Source organism: Lucilia cuprina, chromosome 4 (genome assembly GCF_022045245.1).
Source record: "Lucilia cuprina isolate Lc7/37 chromosome 4, ASM2204524v1, whole genome shotgun sequence".
NCBI lineage: Eukaryota > Metazoa > Arthropoda > Insecta > Diptera > Calliphoridae > Lucilia > Lucilia cuprina.
The window spans coordinates 39,804,749-39,818,332 of NC_060952.1; positions in this window are offsets into that span (position 1 = coordinate 39,804,749).

Here is a 13,584-nt window from a genome sequence, read left to right on the forward strand (position 1 = left end):
TTCTAAAACCATTCTCAAACAAATTTTCATGAATTTTAAATATTAAAATATAAATGTTTGCAAATAAAATTTAAAAGTGAGTAAACCGCAGCCTCTCTTTCTCTAAAAAAATTTTAGATTTTGTTTAGGTTAACATCGAAAACTTTAAGACTTTGAAACTTTTTTGAACGATAGGGAAAAAATAAAATACTTTTTCGATGTATGTTCTTATGCTCTATGTGGAATGGATAAGTCCGATTTGAAATTTTCAAAAATTGTATAAAAGATATATTTTAATGTTGGATCTTTAACATCTACTGGTCTTGGTACTTATTTCCGCGCTCTATTGTACATTACCTAGGAGGACTTTTATAATGTTAAAGCAGCATACGTTAGGATTTGTTGACAAACTACTAAAGTCTCTATAATTGTAGACGTGCCATCATCGTTCCTTTGAAATATAACTGTTGAGACTTTGAAATATGACTATTGAAATTTAACAGTAAGATTAAGTTCTTAAGTTCAAATTCTCCTGAATATTGCGACTTTGAAATATGACTATTGAAACTAAACAGTAAGAATAAGTTCTTAATTTCAAATTCTCCTGACGCATATTCTGTGACCATAGTGTTTGTCCCGAAAAAAGGGTATATGTGTTTTTATATGATAAAAAAACTCAACAATTTCTAGTTCGTAATCATTACTGCGAGATTTTTTTGCTTTCGGTGGGCGCAAAAAACATGGAAGTTGTCCTTGATAGAAACTTTTCCTGGATAGTATGACATTTCTGTTGAAATGAAACTGGAACTCATGGTCAAGCGGTTATTTAATGTTTACACTTAGCAAAACCTCTTAGGAATGTTATGAGGTGGACCTAGAATAACTTAACCGCTTACTGTTGGATTTTTCCCAAAATTTAATCCCTGTGCTTGAAAAAAGACCGCCTATCATAAATTCTAAATAAATTTTACAATATATTTCTGTTTCAAAGTGTCGTAATTTCTATAGACATTTTGTCTATGGACGTCTATTAAAAAGAAAATATACACATATCATTTTAATAATGGTCACAAAAGAATTATTGCTCAATTTCTATAGCCTTCTATTTTCATGACTATTTCCTTACTGTTATTCTCTTACATGCAAAACAAGTGGACCATCTGAACCCAAGTAAAGAAATAACTACTCTTGGAATGAAGCAGCCTGATTAACCTAGCCAAAGATGTATTTTAATCGATGCTATCCTGACGCAAGGATTTAGTTGTGTTGTAGTGTTTATATATATGTTCTAGTTCTTATCAGCTTATTTAAGGGTTGACCTGACCTCCACTAAACGTCTACGATAGTTTTCTTTCCTTTTGTGTACTATGCCTTCTAATCCACTAAAAATCATTTTGTAGATCAATACTCTAAACAATTTTAAATTATTTTTTTATTGTCAAAATAGTGGAATGTCTTCCCATTTCTAAAAATTTCTGATATTTTATTTTTACACAAGTAATACTGAGATTGATATGCATCGAGTTCAGTTTATAAATACGCATAGATTGAGAGGTATTCCTCTAAAAATTTTTCAAAAGGCTGTTTCTCTGGACACTCTAATGTATTTTGTTATATATGTATTCCTTTTTAATGCACGTATTATTAATACAAATAAAATCATCAACACACATGCACTATACACTCAAAATTATATTATTTTCGTTGTGTGAGAACAACAATGAAAATTCATTTATTTAGAAATAAAAATCCTGCATAGGCTAAATGAATATTTGCGGATTGTAAGAAAACCATTTTTACTGTCTGCATCACAACGTCTTACCGTTGTGATAGTTGTTATTTTTTTTTCTATATTTATGTATATATTTATGCTTTCAACCTTTAGTAGCGTTAAGCAAGCTGTCATTGAACTCATCACTTGGTAAATAATTTTGTGGCAGCAACGGTAACAACATATTTGAAAATAACAGCAAATGTTGAAGTTAGCAACATGTGCTTTAAATGTTCAAACATACAAACATAAATAATGATCAAGAACATATGAAAGCCGCCTCTGCTATCAAAAAATATAAATAATGGCAACAACAATATTAGACAAAAGGAGATGAACAGTGGTAGCGAAACTGAAAACTTTTACTTATAATTATCGAAGTTTTATTTTTTAATAAGAAGTATAAATAATTAAAATCACAATCCGCTAATACACAACTAAATAGTAAATTATTAATTTATGCAGAGAGGAAAAGATCTTATCTTTAATACGGATATGTTCTATTGTACATTTAAAAAAGTAGCTTTATTCATATATGAATTCTTATAGGAATTTTCACAAAATCAAATTTATTTTTAAGTCGTTTCGGTTTGTTTCATATTTTAATAAAATAAAGTTTAGTTCTTAAGTCTTTTGTTTTGTTCATAGAATATATACATGAAAGACTTTAGATTAACTACTGTGCAATAGCTTAAAAAATAATAACAAATCAACAAGCATAAGGCGCGCGATTAAACCACCAACCACCTTACTTTACAAAACAATCGTCATCTACCACAATCGTCCTCGTATTCATAGACGTCATCAACATCATCATCATCGGCAGCAGTCATAGCATCATCATCTTTCTCATCATTGTGGTTTTCAAAACAAAAAGTACAAAAAAAAGCAACAGTTTGTGGCACAAACTAACAGAAGCGTCAATAGTAATGGCAGCAGCAACAAGAAATATACATAGGTTAGTCTGATGTTGTTGTAGCAATGCCCAGCAATGACTCTTTATTTTAACATTTTCCATCATCCCGGAAGTGCATAAGTAGCCATCATGTAAAATGAAAATTGGCATTTTGTAGTGGCACTGTTGCTGCAACATTCAGCTCTCTCTCAAATTTTATATATACATATGTATGTATGTTCAATAAACATAGCTGATGTTAGATGTTGCCTTTCTACAAAAATAAAAAAACAAATATTCATCCTTCTACTACTCATATAACCACACATACACACATATAAAGTTCTGTTATGTCCATTGATTTTTTTAAATAAATACAATATATTTGTTTGTTGTTGATATTGCATCATTTCAATCGTTTAAAGTTGGTGTTGTTTTTGTTATTGTTGCATCTATTGAATTTGTTTTCATATCAAAATTGAAAGATAGTAAAAATTGTAAACGTAATACTTTTGTTTGTTTGAATGTGCTAAACGAGCGAGTGAATATTCGAACCATGTAATTTTTGTATAAAATTTTATTTAATTTATTTTTCTCAAAAGTTATTAAAGCAAAGAATTTGTTGCTTAAACAACGGTTACATCGTATTGTCGTATGTCAGTTACGAAATTGTTTAAATACTATACAATTTCAAGAGATTTCTTATTGGTTTTCTGATTAGTTCACATAGTTTTCTATATATTAAGATTTTTAAAGTAATTGTTTTACTGCTACATGATGTCAAATAAAATGAAATGTGTTTAATAGAATTTCATTAAAGTTTAACATCTTCATGGTTGTTGATTTTATTAAAAATTGTTAGTTTTAAATTTGTGTTTTTTAATAAATTTTATATTTTTGTTAGTTAAAGCTGATAGTAGAAAATACACTAAGGACATACGTCTAAATAAATGCTTGTTGGTAAAAAAGTGTCTACTGAATGTATTATCTTTCAATGTAAAGAAACTAGTTTCCTTGACGTAATTCCTAAGAATTTTCCAATCAGTGATCGCCAGAAATTTAATATTTTAAGTAATACCACTCCCAAGATATTTTTATGTAAATTTGACACCGTCTACACCGTCTGAAACCCTACGTCTAAATTTTTTTAGCTGTGAAAGTAATCCTATATGTCCACTCATACTAATCTCAGACTAGCTCACTTTGAGAAGTTATGCTGTTCACAATAGATTCTTAAGATCTTTGGGATTCGACCCATAATTTCATTACTTCAAGAGTCCCTATGAGATTCTCTAATCGATATTTTTATTCTGCGTCGAATGGATTTTGCGTCCGTCAGGTGAACTATTTCGAGCACCTTCCCCTAAAGCTGATACATTCACCCTTTCGTTGCCTACAACTGCCAAGTAGCCTGTACACATACGATACAAACCAGACTCCTGGTAGAGTATTCAATTAGACTTCTACCTAAAAGCATATGTTATGATTAGAGAAACGGTGGTATATTCCTGTTTCTGGTTCTTCAATATAAAAATCTTTAGGCCCACTTTGTCCTCCAGTTAAGAGTCATCTGTGTAGTAACGGATTACTACTGGTATTTTCTCTATCTATAATCGTTTCCAATATACTCTCCTATGATTGTGTATAACCTTATAATCTGTCTAGTATGCATTGATGTCTTGTCCTTTATTCGCTTTTGGCCAGTTCGCCTAATGAAGTGTCATTCGACTGTATAAAAATCCTTCAATATAGAAATCCTTAGGCCCACTTTGTTCTCCAGTTAAGAGCCATCTGTGTATCATCGTTTTAAAGTTTCCAATATACTCTCCTATGATTATGTATAACCTTATAATCAGTTCAGTATACATTGATGACTTGTCCTATAATCGCTTTTGGCGAGTTCGTCAAAGTAGTGAGCCATTCGACTGTAAGCGCGCCTTATATCTTAAATATTGATTGATCGATTAATGTAATACACATGACACCATTTATAACCAAGCAGCATGTACGCCGAGTTTAATATTTCACTTTTTGTCTAAAGAAGTCCGCCAGATTATTGAAGCATAAGTTAAAATAAATATAATTACTTTTCTATAAAGGAAATGTGCCATAGTATGACTGAGACCCTGTTTCATGCCTATAGTTCTTCTACATTTCTCCCACCACCGATGTGCCTTGGTGATCCTTAGCCTTAATCTAAATAGTCTGTTAAACTATTCAAATAAAATATATATTTTTTGTTTAAACGAAATCACACAAACTTTCATTCACTATCAAGATACCAATGTGTGTATTATTTGGAAGATTTCTAAATTAATTAAAAATGTTTTCTATCAATGTTAATATCTCACAGTTTCAGTCAAATTCCTATTTCGGCGGCATCATCACTAAGATTCAACTAATAATACTATGGTTGGTCGATTTCTTGAAATTCAATTTAATTTATTCTCTGAGACTATTCACGCAACCAAACTATTAACATTTTTCATAGAGATTATTTCTCCGTTTTATTCAAGTATGGCGCCAAATCAAAAAATTACTATATTTTCGAGCATATAAAAACTGCAGGAAAAGAACCTTCAAGTGAAAAAACAACCTAATTACTTGAATTTTTTTTAATAAGTATGCTCATAAGAACAGCTTATTAAAATTTAAAGCAGAAATAACTGTAGTATTCTATATAATCTTTATGATGTAAGTAAATAATTATTTTCTTAAGTTTTATAATAAGTAATGGCAATAATAAATGCGTGTGTGTTTGCACCTTTGTAGGCACTTTAAATCTTTAAATCTATTACGAAAAGATCAGTGAATTCAGTGCCCAACAAACAAAAGAATTATGACTTTAGAAATTCCAGGCAAAAGCAAGAAAAGTGCACACGATAATAAAATAAAATACCATAATTATATGCATTCCTGAAGTTAATTTCTTTCTAACTTCACAATGACGACAAACAAAAAACAATAGAACGATAAAAAAAACTCCCATTTCTTGGTTAAAACTACCAACGACATTTTGATCATTCACAAAGTGATAGTGTGAGTTAGTTTTAGATTTTTATCATTTTCACTTGTTGTACAACAAACTCATTATGGATTGCGGCAAGCAACAAACGTTAGCAATACATAGAAACAACAGCAACAGTAGCAACAACAATCAGTTCACTTTACAGCCAATGACCGCATTTAGATGAATGGTTTGCATGCGCACATTCTGTGCATGTTTCAGTTCTGTTTTTTCTTCATATTTGTGGAAATAATAATCTTAGGATAAGTTTCTCAGTTGTTTCTAACAATGTTTGCTGTGTACGTTGAAGAGACCTGTCACAAAAATTGTACTACACCGCAAAATATGTTATTAATTCTGATTAGTGAGTTTCAAAGGTTTATGCTGTAGTGGCTATGGCGGTGGGGTTAGAGGTGGTGTGTTTGTTTATCTTCTTGGCACTAGCATAATTTTTAGTGTTCTAACAAACAATTACAAAAAAGTTTACATCATTCCAATTACCAACATGAAATGTAAAACTCTATACTCCTGTTGGTTGTACTGCAAAAAAAAAAAATAAATAAATAAGTAAAACAGCTTACAGTGGAGCTACATATATTTTTTCGTGAAAATTTCTCGACCAAATCTGATAATTTTATCCAAATCTGGTACTCTACTCTGAACAAACTTTCCAATACATTTCTATCTTAAAAGTGTCCATGTACGATATGACAGCCCAAAAAGTGCCATAGCATGAAGCATGTCATAATGTCTAGTGACATACTGTACATGGAAGTTATAACACACCAAAAAGTGTCATAGTGTCCATGGACATTAAACTAAAATAGAAATGTATTGGAAAATTTGTTTAGAATTTATGAAAGAAAAGCTCGCCAAAAAAATCTATGTTTACTTTGACTCAATTTAGTGTGTCATAACGTCCAAGAATATTATACTACCGTTTGACAAAAGTGGAGTGTCATAATGTCAATGTCATAATGACACATCAAAATGTTTCATAGTGTCCATGGACGTTATGACAATTCTTAAAAGTATTATAATGTCCATGGACTTTGTGACACTTTTAAAACAGAAATGTATTGGAAAATTGGTTTAGTATTTAGGAAAAGAAAACTTTTATCCCAAAGATAATTCCTCCAAAAATTCTCATTTTTGATCGCTTTATAAAAGTTTCCTCGATAGCCGGCCTACATCTAGGGTTTTAAATTTCGGGGTATTTCGAATACAGGCTTCCCAAAATTAAGCATTTTCTTGATAAATGGTCTTTTTTTAATTCATGATCATTTCGTTCATAGACATTGTGACACTTATGAAGTTGTCAAAACGTCCATGGACATTATGACTCAATTCAGTGTGACAAAACGTCTATGGACACTGTCTTGGACATTAGTCCAGGTACCTTATGACAGTGTCACTGGACATAATGACACGCCACTATTGACAAAAACATTGGGATATTTTTAAAATTGTAATAATTTTCAAGGATACAATGACTATCATTTGTGTGTCATAATGTCCAGTGGCATAATGTACATGGACGTTATGAGACACCTTATTGAGTAATAGTGTCCATGTACGTTATGACAATTTCAAAAGTGTCACATTGTCAATGAGAAAAATGACTTAATGTTCATGGATTTAAAAGAGTCTTTTCATGACAAAAAAGCCTTAATTTAGCGAAGCCGGTATTCGAAATACCCCAGAATTTAAAATTTCTACGTCCTTCAAAGCCCGTCTATTAAGGACACTTTATTAAAGGAATCCCATATGCAACATACACCAAATTAAGAAGAAATTCTTTCCAGGATAAAAGTTTCCTTTTTCTAAATTCTAAACAAGGTAGTAAACGACAACGAAAGAGCAAAATGTACTTGTTACAACGGGAAGAGACCTTAAGTTAGTTAAACATGGACGAGATTATCTAATAAGGCCCTATAGAATAATGAAACCGTTGGGTAGAACTAATTGATTGAGTTTAGGGACATTGCATATTTAGCATTAATTTTGTCATCGATACCTACTGTGCAAGGGTAATAAACCCAAATGAGTTAATGTGAATGGAATTTTATATTCCTAATTCAAACTTAAATAATTAAAGAATTAGATTATTCTTATTTTCAAACATAGCATACTATCATAATCTATCATTTAAGTTGTCATCATCGTCAACAAATTTTCTGATCATGTTTCTATGTTAAGAAATGTCTATGTTATATCATTATAGCTTCTCAGTTAGAAATAAAATTTTTTATCTTTTTATCATTGAGGGAAAATCTAAAACTTTAAAGATAGGTTCAAGTATCTAACACAAGTGCTGAAACATTGCACTACTAAACACCAAACACAATACACCACATGGGAGTATTCATATAACAAAATATAACCTAATGATAATGTGATTCTTCCACCTCCGGTTGTTGCAACTGTTACTATACAAGAATATATACATATTATTGCATTTGTCTTAATTGAATGAAATAGTAGTACTGAAATTAAATTTATTTTCCCAAGAGTTAATCATAAAAATTATAGAGTGATTTTACTATTTCCTTATTTATAATATCATTCAACATTTTGATTGTTATCTACAATACATATACTTTTATAGTTGAAAGAAAAAAATTTGAAAAAAAACTTAGATTTTTATTATATTCTTTATTTAGTATTTGATTTTTTTAATGAAATCTGCTAAATCTGCTTTGATTTTAAAGAGAAAAACTTTAACATGTTTTAATATTTTATTCGTTTAACAGATATCCTTAGGGCTTTTTAGTAGGAAAACATATACATGAGCTTGTTAAGCTAACAGCTCCAACAAATAATGTCTAATTTATGTAAACTTTTATAACTTAATATATTTTATTTAAAATGTAACTAGACAAGATACACTAAGCGCACGTTTAGTAAACATGGGTTAATTGTAAATTTCTTATTTCAGATGTTCTCTTTTCAACATGCATGCTGTATCGTATTTTCAAGATAAATACCACCACCATAGAATTAGTAAGTAATATCTAAACAGTTATTTCATTAATCGCTGGGTTCACAAAATCGGAAAAGTATAAAAATATACCAAATGTATTAAATAAAATGCAAGCAATCCAACCAATTTCAAATTAACCCACGTAGACATGCAATTGTCTACATGTTCAACATACCCGCTGTGTTTGATCGGCAGGTGCTAAATTTTTGTCTGATCGAATATCTAATTTTAAAAGTTGTATCTCCATAAAGACCATGAATGCAAGAAAACTTGTAAGTAGCTCATGTTACCAAGTTACAAAAGTACGTTCTTGGTAAATATGAAACCCTAACAAAGATTTTAATAAAACTGCAAATTTATTAACATTTATGAGACATTAAAATAAATTTCAAAAAACTTAAATATACTTTATGAATCGATCAGAGTCTAAATTTTCCCCTGGGGGAATATATGTATATAGGTGTTAAGTAGGAGTCATTCCTTGTGATCTTTTGCTTGTGGTCTGAACAAAGAATCCCTGGTGTCAGCTAATGTCTGAGATAGTACCGAAATGAACGTAGTGACTGTGAATTGTGTGGTTGTGAATTGTTGTCCAGTTATTCAGATATGATTGGAAGTAACGTGACTGTTATTATCACTGATTAGATAGGTCATGCATTGGATCAAAGTGATTGTGCTTGAAATGCCGTCAGTCATGAGCTATTGCTTGTTCTTTGCATGATACAAAGGAGTGTTGGAGAGTGTTGCGCCTTACTGACCATGTAGTTGAAAAGGTAGCAGTTTTGAGGTACTCGTTTGATAAGGCTATATTATAGGAAATGGCACACATTCAATATATCTTGATCAATTTGGATCACGACGCATTTAAATGGATTGATGAATACCTCGGGTATGCTACACGTTCGAAATTTTTTACACCAGAATTTTCAAAATTTTATGGTATACGGGAAATAACACAAATTTAGAAAAAAGAAAATTTCTTTTATATTTTTTAACAACATTTCAAACACTATCTATTTTTTATTTGTATTATTTTTTTTTTTTTCTAAATTTTTTGATATTACAAATCATGCTAGACGTTCAATATTTATCACGTGATCCATTGTAACCTTTACATACCCAGTAAGTAAGCAATTAATATTGGAGAAAAGTGTAAGTAGTTACTTTTTGGGTGAATAACTACTTATTTTTGTTCGACGATGACCAAAAAATAACTAGTTACAAATCTGCTTAACCGACTTTTCCGGATTTAAAACTGGTTTTACAGTTATTTTTCATGTTTGGTATTATATTCTCTTACTCAATGTCCCATTAAAAAAGAGTTTTATCATTCTATCTGGAATGGTTTTCACACAAATGTAAAAATCAACATTTCTTGAAAAAATTTTCAAAATCGACTACGGTTAAAAACACTAACTAATTCCTTATTAGACATACGTTATAAACGATTGAATACAAATTCCATTCAAAAAAATTAATTTATTTTGTTGACAACAAGAACTCATTACCAAGCAATGTATGAAATAACGACATATCCTACAATACTCATTACCAAAATCTGAAAATATTTTACTAGGAAATATTGATACGAATTTTGGATTACAAAAAATTGGCGTTTTCTGTGATATGGAACTCGGTCCATCAATATTACATACTACACGTTCATTTCATATTACAATATAGAAAATATCACGATATATATTGAACGTGTGACAATACCCTAACGTAAAGCACTCGAACTTACAGTAGTTTTATATATCGATATTATTATGAGGAGGACTTTATTAGTGGACAGATTTTAAATTTAAAAAATGTATATAAATTATAATAATTTTTTAAGTGCCACCATTTAAGTACACATTAAAATTAGTGTCGTTGAATTCCGTCATCGGTTTTTTTAAATCGACTTCCATTTTTATTTATATTTTTGTAACGATCGAACACCTTGGTTTTTTTCGACTGTTTTTGAAAACAAAAGAATATATATTCTGGGTCCACATTAAATTCTAACACGATGTAGCAATGTGCGTTAAGTATAACAACGAAATTCCACATAAAAAAGTCTTATATAAACTTAAATCTCTTAAAAAACAATATATGAGGATCTGTTTATAATTGTGGTCAACGGTCCATAATTGACCCTACCAACCATATATTTGACCCTACGTGGGTTCGCTTTACCGCTCATTGCTGGCTTTAAAATACGAGTACGGCTAATAAATGTTAAGTAAACAAGTTGTGTAAGAACTAACATCTTTCCACCAAATTTTTTGAAGATCGGTCAATGATGAATTTACTTGTTTCGATAATAATTAAATCAAATATCATAATAATCCTATACAAGTATACAAGATTCGGCAAGGTCGAACAAAGCGCTCTTACTTGCTCACACAATATATCTCGAATAAACCATAAATAACTATATTAATATTTTATTAATACAAGGACGAATGTTTAAAAATCTTAGTTGTCACGTTTTTATTATTTTTTTTTTAGCCCACCAACAGACCGCTACTTTAAAAATAGTTTTGTTTAATTAAAATCACTTAAATAGCCATACATATGTTTTTTTTTTTAATTTTTTATATATTTTTTCTTCTACACAAAATCAGACCATTTCTGGAAATAAATGCATCACAATAGCACACTATTTATTAATAATGACTTTTTAAAGATACAACAGACAAATTACGCAAAATATATATTTTATATCTCAACTAACTGACTGACACTTGTCGGTAGTGCTACGCCTCTAAAAACAACATTGACATGATGCCTTAAGCTAATATAACAAAAAACTAAAGTAAAATTAATTAAAAAAAAAACCTTTAAAAACCAAAACAAATTAGTATGCGTCACATGACAAACATCAAGTTTTAGTTTGTAGGATTTTTGTTTGTTTTTACAGCAACTGCTATCTTATTTATACAAGATTTCCAAGATAGTACAACAGTTGTTGTTAAAGTTGGAGCCATGGTTTTTCTTTACTTTTTGATTATTTAAAAACCAATAAATGGCAAAAGCTATGTATGTGACAGACCAGTACCAAAATATTACAAAAAAGGGAGACAAAATAAATATCAATTAACAGCAATATAAAAATGGTATCAACATATGAAATGAATTGAAATCCATAGCCAAAAGGTTTACAATAGTTTTTTTTCACTCTTGGGCTACAAAAATACCTAAAACTTTACTTTCAATGTGGCCACAAAGGACGTCAGCAATGTTACACTTAAGTAGATGTAGCAATGTAAGTCTGCGAAGTATTCTTATTTTGTAGGCAAAACATAATCAACGACAAAGTCATTTTCCATCCTCATCATCTTTGTCATCATCATTGTCAACTTGATGATCGCCATAGACAATGTGATGATGACGACGTAGATGTTGATGAGGATTCTCATTCGATCACTTACTAAGTTATTTTCATAGTATCGCGTAACATTGTTTTTTGTTATGTGTTTATTTGAAAGTATTTATGTTTTTTAATTTAGTAGGGTGGTGCATATTTTCACCAAAGCTATTTTATCTTCTGCTAATATTTATTATATATTCCACCAAAAAATCTAATATACATTTTCTTTCAGCTATTTACGCATTCAGAATGTGGCTCTAGGCTAAGTTAAGTTGAAAAACTTTTTCATGATTATCTCACTAGATTCTATTTAATTGATCATTCCATTGTGATACCTTAATGGTTGCAAAAGTCCTTACTGAATATCACTCATTTCTTTATGAATTAAACAACTCGATTTTAATATAAATGTTTAGGATATGCTTCGAACTTATTCCGATTCTCGATTCCTAAAAGTGAGAGAGAATTAAAGTAGCGTTCCCTACAATAATAGTTTGGCAATCTAAAGGATGATCTAATTTTAAATTTTGGACAAAATAAAACTCCGATAACGAGTTCCTTTCTGGCATCTATTAAAAAGTTAAAAGTTTTATCGAAATGATGTGGACCAATCAGGTTTTACTAATTTCAGATACCACGATTTACTTATTTAATAAACTTTTGATTTCTTTTAAGAAAGATAGAACCAATTACGAACCGATCCTCATAGAATTTGGGAGAGAGATTTTGGCTCCGAGAAATGTTGAATAAGGGCTAATCAACAGAGCAGAGAAGTTTTGGATTCGTGAATACTTTTTAACTTATTGTTCTCGTTACATAACTCATTATCACGAGATTTATTTTTATACTCACAAAAATTATATTACACCACTTTAGTGCTGATGTTTGTAACGCAGATTGGTATACCTTTAAGTATACCAATCGGCTCAGAATCATTTAGAATCAGAGAGTATTGAAATGAATCGATTGTTTTTTCACAGCAGAATCTTGAGAAGCGAAACGCAATGCACTCATACGCATATTTACAAATGTATAAACAAGTCAGAGAACTAATTTTTTTCTCTCTGCATTTCGCAGATCTAAAGATCATGTGGTTGTAGTTAATCGAAGTTACAGAATGGAGCTAACCACGGCCACAATCATGTTACATGAAATTACTAAGTGTTAACCTGACAATTTTCCGAAATGGATGAAGGAAATAAACTGGTAAGGTGCATTAGCAGATCTATTTGGCAGCTAAAGGGACCCATTTTAGTGAATAATATCTAAAATAAAAGACTTCACGTGAAGACATAAATAAACATAACATGCAACATTCAACATTCAACACATATATTAATATATTTCATGTAAATGACAATCTGTTACATATAAATCGACTTAAAGGAGGATTTTATACAAAGTATTGTCATATGATGACTTGAACTCTTAGATTTGTCAGTAATATAGTTGCAATATTGAATTTTGATCCGTACTAAGCATCACCCTACTATACACATGTCCATCAGTGACCAGAGTTAAAATAAAAATGGAAAATATTTATATATATATATTTTTTCAATATGATTATTTTTAGCGTGTTATTTGATGC